We start from the raw sequence: 10,892 nt of genomic DNA, 5'->3' as shown, positions 1-10,892 counted from the left end.
ACACCACTCTTTACCAACATTTCATTGTAGTATTTTGTGGTAGATAACTTTTCAGATTATTTGTTTGCTTCCTGTTACATTTTCTCCCTGCAGTTGAGATTGGGGCTCTACTTCCTGTTGAGAACATCGCCGCGACTAGACTTGGTGGATCCCGGGAGTCCACCAAGGAGAGGGGGGGGGGGGGGGGGGTCAAAGGTTAACTGGCTGAGCTTAAAAGCAATTGTGGATAGCAGGTTATTATTCGCTGAGATGTATTTGTGAACACACCGAGCTCAAACGCAAACTACGTTAGGATTGAACTCATAGCGTCAGACTGTAACCGTGGTAACACAACAACCAAACAACAACGACCATTCTTTGCACCTTTGGATCTTAGCTTTAAATGCTAAACAATTAAAAGTATTCTATTTGATTTATATGGAAACCTAATAAACTGATAATGGTTGTGAAAAAAGGAAGTTTGATTCTCCCGAAAGTTGAATTGGTCAGAATGTTCTCACTGAACTACAAGCTGAGAGTAGTTCAGACTAAATTTCTGAGTCATTTAGTCGACGTCTGTTTTAAGAAACTATATGGCAACCAAACAACACTGATTTAATATAATTATGATTAAACACCTCACAAAACAATCCAACCACTAAGTGAAAAATTAGTGGGAATAAGTAGAACTAACTTAGTGAAAAAATGAAGTTAGAGCACTAAATGTAGTAAAACACAGTGATACTAAAGGAACGTTATAAGTCGTTAAGCCCAGAGCAGTTTGTGTACGGGGTGTTGGTCCGTCCACAAAACAGGAGCAGCAACTGCATAGACCTCCTACTTTCCAGCTTTGATGTCTGAACATTTAAAAGCATCTGTTTAGGATCGAGAAGTATCTTCCCGATGTGAAAGATTCTTTAGATAAGGTGAGCCGTGCCATAAAAAAGCAACAACAAAAAAAGACCTAACTAAAAACCACACGATAAAATCTTAAAACCAATCCAGTAACGGACAGGAAGCCAACAGATGGAGGGTGGAGTTATATGCTTCTCTTTTTATAGTTCCTGTCAAAGGTCTTGCAGCAGCAAATACAAGCTGCAGACAATAAAGAGATGACTGATATGTGTTCCTGTCTATGTATGTTGAGACACAAGCAGGAATGACTTTCTCAGAACGTTTTTAAATGAAACACGGTGTATCTTTACCATAAGAAATCATTTAAAACTTTGACTGGGGAACAGTTTTTCTCTCATTACATTTTAAAAATCTTTCAAAAATGTGAAAGTTTTTCAGACAACAAAGGCTCAAAAACAGGTAGCCTAAAATGTCTGATTTCCTAAAGAAGGTCACTTCCATTTTCTATTAAAGAGAGAGTTAAACAGTTTTAAAGAAAGATTATGTTGAAAGATTATGTTTTTACATATATATCAGTTATGTTGACCAAAAGCCATTTGGGGAAATGTAAAAATTGACTATGTTTTTATAACCAACCAGTACAAGTGTGGTGATGTAATGAAGTTCATGAAATGACATATGTGGAAAAAAACTTCAGCTTGGAGTTTTCTGACTATATTAGGAGTCTAATTATATTATATTATATTATATTATATTATATTATATTATATTATATTATATTATATTATATTATATTATATTATATTATACATGTAGATCTGAATGTTACAGAGAATCAGCAAAAAACAAAAAAGGAAAAAAAAATCTTGTAATTGAATCAGTTTGACACCAGCCAACAGATGGCAGCGTTGAGCTAAGACAGCTAAATCGTTTCTTCACAGCCTCAGTAGAGAAATGATTTCATAAAGGTGTTGACAGATAAAATTAAAAAGGGTTTGTAATTTAACGCTTAGACTATAACTTTGTGTTTTTATGATGTAAAACACTTTGAATTGCCTTGTTGCTGAAATGTTCTATATAAATTAAGTTGATTGAAAACTTCTTTGTTTTTTCCTACATTTTTTACATTTAAAATAGTATGTGCCTAAATGTAAGGGACTAAATCTGTGAGGTTCCTGATGATCAAAGTACTCATATCACCGACTGGATGAGAGAACAAACCAGGTCCAGTTACTTTGAATAAGCTGCTATCAAATGGAAACATTTATATTAGTACATTTTATAATGCTAAGTTTTAGGACCAAAGCAGCCTTAATTTCGCCAGTCAATTTGTTTGATAAATGTGTTTTTACATAATAAGGAATAATTTAAAGAAAGTTACATAGACATTAAATTTATACATTTGCAATACTTATGTTCCAGACAAGGTGATTTGTCTGCAGGCAAACTGCTTAGCAGCCTAAGAACTCAAAGTGTATTTTAAGTTATTTTATGATCCACTGTAGAACAGAAAATATAAAATACTGACCTATATTAGAAATATCGTTAACTACAGTTTAATGTATAGCTTTACTCATTTATTTGAGCATTTAATAAATTATGCGCATATTTATACCGCTATTTTATTTTACTAAAGTGTTGATAAAGCAGTCACATTCATATATTTCTTAGACAAATTGCTTATTAAGACACAAAAACATAAAAGGGATCCTGAATAATCAAACAGCTTTGGTCTGATTTAAATAAATACTTGATACCCATTTATAATTGAGAGCTACTGGAATGTAAAATATTAACAGCCAGGACCGTCTGTCTGTTTTTGTTAAGAAAGCTCTGCATTGCACACTTACAGTCTGAGTCAATCTTTCATAATTGCCCTGCATTTGACCTCTACAAACTGGAGTTAATTATTGAAGGACTGTCTGACGCTAGAAATCCTGCAGGAAGCTGTGGCGCAGGCTGAAAGTACAGACAAAAGCTGCTGCGGCTGCAGAACAGGTCAGAAATAAAAAGTGAGCAGACACATTTATAGGCACACTTACAGAGCTTAGCACAACCTTTCTGGAAAGGCAAACCTGTCTGGGAAGGGCTATTCAGAGCACAGTAGTTTGGACATATAATTAATGCAAGGAAAATTAATATTTTAACTACAACATTTTTGAGGAGGTTAAAAAGGGTTCGTCTGTTGGAATACAGCGTCCTGGTCTGACCTGAATCGGGGGTTTTAACGCTGTAAATTAGCAACAATGCTAATGTTGGCTTTGATAGTTAACCTTAGTAGCTATTGAAGGTACTAGCATGTGGACAGAAGGAACCGTACAGCAGTCCTGCTGTGGAGAAACCTGCTGCGACCTAAAAACAGACGGTGTGAGGCAGCACTTGTGCAAAACGAATTAAAAAATGATTGAAAGGTGAATAAAAGTGTTTTTTTTTTATTATTATTCCAATAGTCCCTGTTTCTCTGAAGATCACAGCTGAAGTTGGTAATGATCTGCAGATTTCTGAATGCTTGAGGAGGAAATAGGGTTTTGGAGCAGCAGAAACATCAGAACAACAGGAAGTTCACGATTTACATTGAAATGAAACCCAAACCGAGCATTTCATGGAGATCTAATGGCTTATCTTTGCATAAGACAATCAAACTTAAAGACAACCTTATTGTACATTTCATAAATATGCAATTCATGGATAGCCTTATATTATCTAAAGACGGATCAAAAGAATCAGAATCTACGGAGATTGATGAGTTTTAATAAATTGAGAAATGGGACTGGACTCTGAAACTAATACCAGGAAATGTGGTTTGGTACTTCCTGCAGCAAGTCCTCTAGCCTCTTAAGTTAACGGTTGAGTTCAAGGAAATTGGTAACAAACGAGTACAACAAGGTGGTTGATACATTCCACGCACAATGCTCAACGCAGGAAAAACACGATAGATGAAGATGATGTAAGGTAGACGCTTCCTAATCTAGTTTTGACATGAAACTTAGCAGTATTCATTAAGAAATACTTCAGGTATTTTGCAGTTATTGAACGGACAAGGATGACGTTCTGAAAAGAAGCATTTTCATTTCGAGACATTAAAGGGTCTGACCTTCAGGTATCCTCTTGCTGCTCTATCTGATTACGACTTTAATTGCTTGATGAAAATGTCCGGCTTTGCTAAGTACCAAACATCCCGTCGCTCACAAGGATTCAAGACATCTGTGAAACTGACTGGAGATGAATACTTTAACTAAAAACGGGAGTATAAACATATTTTAATGCGTCACTGTGACCCTCCAGCTTTATTATTTATCCATAATTATTTTTATTAGATTGAACATAATTTGAAGTTTGTGAATTGTTTGTCCAGGTTGACTTAGAAAGTGAGCTGTTACAATGTGAGCCGATATTGATATATGATATCAATACTGCTGTTCACTGTTCTGCTGCATCCGGCAAAGACATTAGACATTCTCCACGAGGTAAGACTGTGTGTGTTGATGTACGGGTTTGTGTTATACAGCATATGAAATTATTTCAAAAACTCTTACATGAGTTTTATGCAAAAGCAAAAACTCCTGAGAGTTTATATTACAGATTACATAAATATGCTTAACACACCACTCCGATACCAAAGGCAGCAGTGTTTTTGCTTGAAAATTACTCATTCCAGTCCACCGAAGTCAGGGCAACACAATCCAAACCACATAAGTAGCCTGTCAAATTACAGTCCAAAATCTTCTCTTTCCAACGAATAGTAAAAAAGAGCTTATTTTCTGAACCACAAAACATAAAGAACATCGTACCTTTGTTCTTTTAAAGTTATAATCCATGTAAAAGTAATTTTTTCCAATATGTTGTTATAATCTGTTGTCCTTGCATTATACAGATGCGATTCCGCTCTTTTTTGCCTTTGAGATACCGCTTAGAAAACTGTGTAGCGATGAAGAGACATCCCCTCACTGTTTATTATTATTATTATTATTAATGATTTGTGGTTCATGGTTGTTGTAAGCACCATTTCATTCTCAGTTCTATGGAAGTATCAATCACCCAAATCAGCCAAAGGGATCCCGAGAAACTGACATGAGTAATGTCTTGCTATTCTCCTGTTTGTTTTCAATGGGTGAATACATGTTTGGTGAATTGTTACATTGTTGTCAGTGGGGAACAGGCCATTCCAACAGCCTTTACACAGACCGTGTAAAAATACAATTTATTACATTTTCAAAACCCAAACATAGTCTGGAATAATGCAAGAAATGGTCAAAGGCCTGAAGCTAACCTCATGTCTAGTTGAATGAAACTGTGATCAACAACTACCACATGTTTGCCTGTACAAAGGTTAGTAAACATCCCATTTTTGTCATAATGGCACTGTTTCAAAGCTCAAGAAGTCCAGGTAGTTATGCTTGATTTTATGTGTGTAAATTCCAGTGGTAGCTCTATGGCAACATGAAAACATGTGCTGCAGTAACTGCAGTATTTACATTCAAGCACCTTTTTATGCTATTTATTTTTCGTCATTTTCCTAAAGGCAGATTTTCACAAGCTCATATTAAGTCATTATACTCACCCAAATGCTCGTAGACATGTGATATTGATCATGTGTTTATCCCGATATATATTTTTATTGATTTATTGCCCAGTCCTAGTATGTACAGCAACAAAAAAAAGAAATAAGCCATGTTTATTACTTTCTGATTGCACCACACATCATCAATGTCAGAAAAAAACACCAAAAAGCAACGCCGGAATTGACCAAAATCACATTCTGTCAAACTATAATGTTTCTGGGTGAGTGTGGATGACACAAAGCGGGTGTTTGTTGACGTGTCACAATAACATAATTAAAAAAAAAAACTTTCAAAGAAAAGAACATGATACCTATTGTGAAACATTGGGCTGCAGGGGGGCGCAGTCGTTGCTGCATCTGTTTTTGTTGTGGAAAGGCACCAAAGGATTTGTCATTGTTCATGACTAATGGAGACAACATGGTCTGATGGTTTTTTTTTTTTTTTTTTTTTTTTTAAAGGAATGCATTCATCTAGTTTCTCTCATTTGATTTTCTCATGCAGGCAAACTGTGACTATGGTGGACTGGCTCAAACCGCGTCTGGCAGTGCACTTCACTGTCTATACCTGAAGGGCATCAAAACAAAGCCAGCCTTTATGTTCCACATCAAGTCAGTCTTTTTTTTGTGACAGAAGCTATTATGCATTCAACTGACTAGCTCTACAGACATAAGAAACAATAGTGTCTGCTGTGGGTCTGTAATAAGTTTTTTTTATTCCTGGAGACTAAATTGTTCACCCCAGATGAGGAAATATTGTACCAAGTCTTTAACTTCCCGTGTTTAAAGGTAGGAGTGCCAGATTATACTTTTGGCTTTGATTACATTTTTCAAGCCTTTGTGTTTCCATGGTGGCAGGATCAAATAAGATCAAATTGAAGTACGAACCGGAAAGCCTGGACTTTTAAGCATAATCCACCTATTTTTGATCAAACTATCCATTCCAAACTCAGGGTTCACGTGTGCTGATTGAGTCCAAGTGTCAAAAACATTGTCATTGATTTCAGGCAAAGTTGAAGAACTTTCTAGGTGGCTCTTCTTTGTCGTTATTCTGTCCACTTTGTACAACTCACCTGTACAACTGGCAGCAAAACCTTGACTCCTCCAAACACACTAATCGTTGTGACCAAAGAGCTCAATCTTTGTTACATCTGACCATAAAACCGTTCTCTATTAGGCTTTTTGGTTTGTCCATGTTTGCAGCTGAAGGTCTCAACTGTGCTTTTATGTGTACATTTTGAAGTAAGGGTCTTTTTGGGGGGTCAACACCTCAGTAAATGATGCAAAACTAGCTTCACGTTGGACAGACACTGCTTTTGACAAGTTTGATCTTAAACAAGACGATCTGGACTTGAAGTAAGGCGCTCTGTTGTACTCAGGCTGTTGCCTGGTGCTGGTGGGGCTGATGAGTCATCAAGACAATAATGAGTGGCTGTAAACTTCTTATTGTGTCCTTATGAGCAAACAGGATCAACCCACAGCACATAGAGCACATGTGTCAAACTCAAGGCCCGCGGGCCACATGTGCCTAGCATACATTTATGCTAGGGTTGCCCAAGTCTAGTTTTCCAGACCTATCACTCTGCAACTTTAGATGCGTTCTTTCTCTAACACACCTGGATCATTGACTCATTCATAGGCCTCTACAGAACTGAGTTGCTGCTAATGAGGGAAGTCAACTTTTTGTCTGGGGTATGTTTTAGCAGGGACACATCTATAAGTTGCAGTCTGGAGGACAACACTTGGGCATTCCTGATTTATACCGTCAATGTGGCCCGTTGAGGGCAGCCAATATGCTGAAGTGGCCCTTGGTGAAATTGAGTTTGACTCCCCTGTTCTAGATAGATAGATTATCACACACACATATACTGTATATATACAGTATATGGGTGTGTGTGTGTATATATATATATACTGTATATATATACTGTATATATACACACACACACACTCATATATACAGTATATGTGTGTATAAAAGGGGGGTATATACATATATGTGTATATATATACAGTACAGACCAAACGTTTGGACGCTCAGTTGTGTCCAAACTTTTGGTCTCTACTGTATATACTGTATATATATATATATATATATATATATATATATATATCTTTGTACATTTGTACATGTACAAAGAGAAGAAGAGGTAGATATATATAGATAGATTGATATCCATATATATATATATATATATATATATATATAGATATATATATATATATACGTATATATATATATATACATATATATCTACATATAGATTTATATACATTTATAGAGAGACAGACGGATTTACATATAGATATAGATAGATAGATATCTATGTCTATATATATAATTACATTTAGATATAGATATATATATCTTGCCCAGAAAGATAAATAATTTTCTAAATTCTTTTCCAATTTGTATAGGTTTAGACGTCTAAAAGGCTCTTTTTGTTCCATGTTGTTTACATTTTCTTTTTCCAATTCTCCCTTTAATTAATAAATGTGGTTGTCTTATTTTCTGTTTAGAATTAGCAATAAAAATCTTACAACGAATGAACATGAGTACTGATGTTGAACATGGGAGAAGCCGGAGCACCCGGAGTGAACCCACAGCTGCACGGGGAGACGTTTCCCACCGTGCAGTCCTGGCTTTTTAATATTAAAATGTCCAATTAACAACAGTAGCTCTTTTTCCAATTACCGCCAATCACCCAACCCACACATGGCCCCACCATTGGTGTCTACGCTGAATGGACGTTACCTCTGCCTTTGAACTGGCGCAGACATGATGGAGTTAGAGCCTTTTTTATTCGCCTCCACAGAGAAATCTGTTTCATGGGGCTCTCTTCCTGTTCAGAGACGTTGTTCTGCTCCACTGACTCTCCAGCTGCTTGAGTCTCTGATTCCTCAGGTGTTGTTTGGACTCCATCTTCATTTAATGCAACCTTTACCTGTGGAGGCGATGTTTTCTGTTTTTCTACCAGACCACTCTCCCCTTCTGTGGAAACTATAGGAACCCTACCTGTTACGTCTTCTGAGACTTTGCAAGGTTTTGTCTCCATTTGCTCAGAAGCTGTCTGTGGGATATCTAGTGTTTCTAAATCTGGTTTTGGTGTCTTATTTTTGTGGATCAAGTTTTGATCCGTCTCTATTTTATTTACAACGGTTTCCAGTTTAGCTTTCTTTGCCGTCTTTCTCTTTTTCATACATTTTGAATTAGCCAATGGCCTTTTGTCATCTGGCTGATCCTCATTTTGTTGTATTTCAGTCACTATTTCATCTCTAGTCGCCTGCTGTAGTTCACCAATCACTGTTTCATTGGTATGAATCTCGGCTATGATGGAGGCTGTCTGATCCCCGACGATTTCGGAAAAGAAGTTTTCCGGTATTGACACTCCATCCTGTTCAGTGTCTTCCACAGAAACCTTATCATTGCTGAGGGTCTCCGGCTCACAGGCAGCTTTCTTTGCTGCCTTTCTTTTGTTCTTGCGCTTAGATTTCTTCGATGGTTTTTTATCATCTTGCTGGTCCCCACTTAGTTGGTTTTCAGAGACCGTTCCTCCTTCATTGAGCTGCTCTACCTTAGCGATCTCTGTTTCAATCATACAAATGTAAGTTTTAATGGAGGCTATATGATCCACAACTGTTCCTAGTATAGACCCTTCTTGTTGTTCACCGTTTTCATTATTGTGGATCTCCAGCTCATAGGCAGCTTTCATTGCTGACTCTGTCCTGTTCTTACCTGTCGATCTCTTCAATATTGTGGTCTGCTGATCCTGATGCCCATTCAGTTGTGTTTCAGAGGGCTGTTTTTGTATCAATAAAGAGATCTCAGTTTGTGTCGAAATTGTTTGACTGACTGGTTTTAATGGATGGCTGGTTTCCTCTAGATCCATCTCAGTTTGTGTCGCAATTGTTTGACTGACTGGTTTTACTGGATGGCTGGTTTCCTCTAGATCCATCTCAGTTTGTGTCGAAATTGTTTGACTCACTGGTTTTAATGGATGGCTGGTTTCCTGTACATCCATCTCAGTTTGAGTTGAAGCAGATTGATAATTTGCTGTTTTCTGCTTTGGGTTTTCTTGTGGATCTGTCTGAGTCTGAACAGAAACCACTGACTTCTTGCTCTGCCTGCTCTCTGAGAGTCCTTTCCTCGCCAGCTCTTGCTGCTGTCTAAGTTTAGCACTTAGTTTTTTATTTGTATCGAACATCTCATCGAGCTGTTTCATTAGATATTTCTGCATTTCGTTGTTCGACGGTTTCAAGTTACGACTGGTTTCCAGCACATCCATCTCAGTTTGGGTTGAAATTGTTCGACTGACTGGTTTTAATGGGTAGCTAGTTTCCTGTCCATCCATCTCTGTTTGTACTGAAGAAGCTTGATAATTCACTGTTCTCTGCTTTGGGCTGTCTCGTGAATCTCTCTGAATTTGAACAGTGATCATTGAACTCTTGCTCTGTCTGCTCTCTGACTGTAGTTTCCTCACCAGCTCTTGCTGCTGTCTAAGTTTAGCACGTAGTTTTTTATTTTCATCGAACATCTCATCAAGCTGTTTCATTAAATATTTCTGCATTTCTTTGTATCCTAATTCAGTCTCCTTAAATGTGGCAAGACACGAACACTTTGCTTGACTTGTTGTGTTTTCAGAAGCCTGGGGCAAATTTTGAATTTCACTTAAACACCCACTTTGAACATTTTCTGCTGTCTGAACATCAGGAACCTCAGTTAAATTGTCTGCCTGGATGTTGTCCTTGGGATTACCTGTAGATGGACTTTTCTTCCCTTCTTGATCCTGTGTCTCCAGCGCTTTGGCGATCGACTCATTTTCAGTCACCGGTGAAACGTCCTGCTGTTCGATATTTTCAGCAGAAACCTTAAGCTCTTGCTGCTCCAACCAGACTGCAAATGGCACCTTCTTCTTCTTGCGCTTGAGTGGATTGGCTGGCTGTAATTCTCTTTGGACAATGTTGTCGGATGCAACCTCTTCGACTCTATGTTGGTCGGACTCCATTGTAACCTTTGCTTGTTTCAAGTTGTCAGCTAAAATCACTTCTCTAGAAACTCGGTACAAATGTCACGTTAAGTTTGATGTAAATCTCCAAATGAAATGTGCACCAAACAAAGTTTAAAATCTTACTGTGAACTGCTAAATAAATTCTCGAGAGAAACGTGTCAACAACGGCTGCTAAACGGCTGTGATGACAGTAGATGATGTGAGGCGCTTATATAATCGCTGGTGATGTCAGAATTCTGCCTTTGGAGTTATATTGTGATGTCACGTTGTGACATCACAATGTGACAAGGGGGACAGAGGTCTCAGACAAGGGTGTCCAGTTTCCCCATATCTATTCATTCTGGCCGTGCAAATTCTTTCTGTTAAAATCAAGGAAAAAATTCCAGGGATTAATGTTGCAAACAGAAATATCGTAATTTCCCAGCTTGCTGATGACACTGCACCCTTTTTAAAGAATACATGTGAAATAAAAAAACTCTATTCAAATCATC

This window comes from Xiphophorus maculatus, chromosome 4, assembly GCF_002775205.1.
Source record: "Xiphophorus maculatus strain JP 163 A chromosome 4, X_maculatus-5.0-male, whole genome shotgun sequence".
NCBI lineage: Eukaryota > Metazoa > Chordata > Actinopteri > Cyprinodontiformes > Poeciliidae > Xiphophorus > Xiphophorus maculatus.
This window is presented reverse-complemented; position numbering follows the sequence as displayed.